Source organism: Camellia sinensis, chromosome 7 (assembly GCF_055761805.1).
Source record: "Camellia sinensis isolate YWXY chromosome 7, ASM5576180v1, whole genome shotgun sequence".
Lineage (NCBI taxonomy): Eukaryota > Viridiplantae > Streptophyta > Magnoliopsida > Ericales > Theaceae > Camellia > Camellia sinensis.
Window position 1 is genome coordinate 94,327,876 of NC_138967.1, and position 4,402 is coordinate 94,332,277.

The window sequence follows — 4,402 nt, forward strand, 5'->3', positions numbered from 1 at the left end:
CAAACTAGGCCTAGTTTGGGAAATAAGTTGCTAATATGTTTGGGAAAAGCCACTTTAAGTTCTCAACAGCTAGTCTTTGTCTTTAATTTCAATGGTCCCAAAACTATTAGTAACAGCTTTCCATAAACCACATGAGAAATTATATCGGTAATCTTTACATTTTGTTCTTTATGCCATTTTTAGTTTGAATAATTTTGATAAGTTCAATTTTGAATTTTAATTTTAAATTTTGTGTTAATTTAGTTCAAATAATAATACTGATTAGGTTTCTTGAAAGAAAATATTACTGAATTGGTTGAGATTGACTCATTGAATTGAACAAGTTTATAATTTTTTATCTATAAATGCATCACACGTGCCATTTATGTGTCCATTTTTTTATCCAACAAAACTAAAAGTTATAATTAATTGGATTAAATTGAGACAATTATAAATTCATATCAAAATCAAATCCATTGAAATTATAAAATCAAAAATGATATAAAAGTAAGAATTACTAATATAATTTGTCTGAATAAATTAAAAGTTGACAATTTTGAAATTGTTTTGCTTTTTTATAGCATAAGTTTAAGATTCATTATTTTTTTATTGTCCCAAAATTTTGAAAAATAAATTTGGCAGGGTATTAATTAAAAGTGACGATTCATTTTATTGAAAAATCGATAATCACATTCTAGAAATTTACATAGTCCAAAATAATATAGTACTCAAAATACAAAGACTAGTGGTCCAGGTACTTTGCCCAAATATATTTTAAGCGTTGATTCTAGTAGTGGTCCCAGGGCAAGTCAACAAGTTTGGAAGTAAGTGAAGAAAAAGTTGTAGTTGAAATTAGAAAGCAAGAGTGAATGGAACATTTTGAGACTCAAATTGTTAAAGAAATAGAAGACAAACAAACGTTGGGTTGGTGGGATAAAGAGAGAGAAATATTTCAAAGTCATCCAACCAATACAAGGTCTAGTCTCTGGCTCTTTATGTTAAATAAGTCAACTTTAATCAAACATTTTCCATCATTATGTTATAATTTTTTCCATTTTTATTTTAGTTAAATATTGATCTTGTGTACTCATTTTATGATCAAAATTTTCATTTCATTAGAGTTTCATATGAGATTATAAATGTGAACAGTCTACTTACAAAATAGTTGTTTACATTATGAATTTAGATAAAGATTTAAAAATAAAAAGGGAAAGGAAAATAAAGAAAAAATTTAACTTATATTTTATTCACATTTTATTTCTTTTTTCCTATTTCTTTTTTTTGTTTTCCTTTTCAAATCTCTATCTAAATTTATGATCCAAACACAAAATAGGCAAAAAAAAAAAATTTACACTGGGAAATGACATCTTGGTACATTTGAAATGAAAACTGATTGATTTGTATTACATTAGGATTTTAGTATAAATTAAGGTAGCTCATAATTTTTAACTTGGGGTGCACCTCAAACAAATTCAATAAGTTGAGGGTTACCCAAGTAGTGTTGAGTGTTGTCTAGCCCCGCCCAAGTCTAGTTCGAGCTCAATAAATTAAACTTGGGATAGGCCCAAATTACCCACAAATTTAAGCTGAATTTTTATAAAAACATCCTAACAAGTAACAAAATAAGAAACATAAGTATCAACTATGAAATCACATCAAAACAAATTAAAACATCCTAGCCACATTAATAGTACTAAGAATATCTCCAATGAACTCTTTAAATGAAATTTGTTAGCTATTATACCTATCTTCATTATATTTTAGTCACTCCAATAGACTAACTATTACAATAGTTATTTTAACAAAAATTTTCAAAATTAGCTACATTTGAAGAGTCTTGGGAGGCTCTTTAAATAGTCTGTATGTATAGATAGATAAAATAAATACTAATGTTAGAGTACATAAATAAAAAAGAAATTAAGTAAAATAAAGAACATACATTTTTTTGATTTTAACTAGTAAAAAATGAAGAGTACAGTTGGAATTGCTGTAAGCAAATATCACTCTGCTAGACTGGCCAATAGTCCTAACTAACAGGCAATAAGTTCACATTACAAACTGTTTGTACTATAAATTATTTTCTATCAATTGTGGCCTGTTGATTGTGACCAAATTTAATTTTATTGATTGTGGCCTGTTGGCCAAATCTAATCTTATTGATTGTGACCCGTCAATTTTAGTCTATGGATTCAGACCAAAATTATCTTTTTAAATAATTATGAGCATATTTTATTATTATTATTGTTGTTGTTGTTATTGTTCTTGTTACTGTTTTTGTGCAGTGTGTAGCAGACGTGGGCAAAGAATCCAAGATGGGCAAAGAACTCGGCAACGTGGGTGATTATGGAAGATGTTGCTTACAAAGTGAAGTAGTGGAATATAACTTGATGTGAAAGTGGGCTGCTTTCAGCAGTTACAAGAGAAGCACGGTTTCAAGCCTATAAATAGGTAAGGTTGAAACAAAGAAACAAGATTCAGAAGTCATCAAACTTATCATTCTTTTTTTTATTTATTTTTTTTATTTTTAGGAATATTTTAACTTTTACCCGTAACTTTTAACAATTTGTAACATTATAAATTTAAAAGATTACAATAAAAAAAAATTCTGTATTTATTTCACTCTTTGGATTGTTAATTATTCCAAAGAAATCCTTGTACTTTCAAGACATTAAAACCTTTACATATTCGTTTGATTTTCTGTTTGGTTGTTTGATTAAAATTGTTGTTAAATCTCTATCGATCAAGACTTAACAAAAATTTTACTAACACAAACATAAACTTAAAACAAATGTTGTAGTAGTTCATTCACTTCTTCAGTCTCCAATCCTCAATTCCATCTCCTAGTAATTTGAAGAAGAAAAAAAACAAAGAAAGTCAAAACAATTCAACTAACGCAAATCAAATTGAAATTGTAATAATTTATATGTATATTTAATATTTTTATATATTTATATTTAAATTTATAATTCAAGTTTTAGGTTGCTAGGAATCTTTGTCTAGGCCTAGCCTGGAATTTAATTCGGGCTTTAAATTGCTGCATAAACCTATATTTTAAAAATATATTGTCAAATCCTTAAAAATTCAAGTTGGACATATGTTGCTCTGTTTGAGCTTCCTCAGTAGCAACCTTATTTTTAACTACTTAATTAGATGACAAGAAATTTAATTTAACTCTCTTGGCCTTAATTTTTCCAACAATGCTACGTGCACGAAAAAGAAAAAAAGAAAAAAAAAAAGAAGATAAAATTCATTAAACCCTCGTGGTTTAACTGTAAAGCACTTTATATCCTATATTTTAAAAATAGTCAATTATCCCCATCTAATTTGGATCGTTTTACAATTTACTTCTTCACCGTTAATATTTCTGTCCAAATAAACAAAGTTTGTACTTCATACTCTATCGATTATGCGCAGACTAATCAATATTCAACCAAATCAATACCCAATTTGATTATATACATATATATATATGTATATAAAATTGTGTATAAATAAACCTACATATATATATATATATATATATATATTAACGGAAATTCTATGTAATGTGTATATGTAAACCTGTGTACGTATATATACATAATGAGTTAACTCAGTAAAATCCTTTGTGTAAACCTGTCTATATGTAATGAGTTGACAAACTAGTTCAAGAGGGTAAAATAGTAGATTTTTAATTTGTTAGTAGAGTTAGGTGTTACAATTTAGTCCAAAACCATATGAGGGTATCTTATTAAACCACAAAGGATAAAATGAATTTTATCCCAAAAAAAAATAAAAAAATCAATATGTATCTCATTTTATTTTGAATTTAATTCTCTGTGCGTATGTATTTCTTTCTACTAGTTAGACCCAATGCATATTTAGAAAATTTCTATATATACAAGATGAGTTTTTTTTCTTTATTTTTAAATTTTTTTATTTTACCAACAAAAAATTTATTAATAAAATGAGTATACATTGGAGAGAAACAAGAACAAAACCACTCATCTCCAACATATAACAGCCACATTAACTGTAAAACACTAAAATATCAAAACATTACGTACAGTTACATACTTGCTGGCAAGCTACTTAGATACCAACATATAAGACCAAAAGCAAACAAAAGGAACTCAATTAACCAACAAATCAAATAAATTAAAAGAGGAAATATCTCTGTTGATATCATTTCCTCCTTGCTTTGGTGAGAGTGATCCCCAGTAGTGGCAGTGCCGCCAATCTGTAGGCAGTAAGCACCAAATTGAGGTCCCCTAATTGTGCCCATATGAGGGTAACGGCAGTAATAATGGAGCTGTGGTGTCACAGAAAATGAATGTGTGAAACCACTTGTGTTTTAGCATAGTTGGCATGCCTTGGTCAGGTTCAATGTTGTTATAACCACCGGGTATTGTGCAACCAGCTGCAAAAGTTACAGTGGCAACCA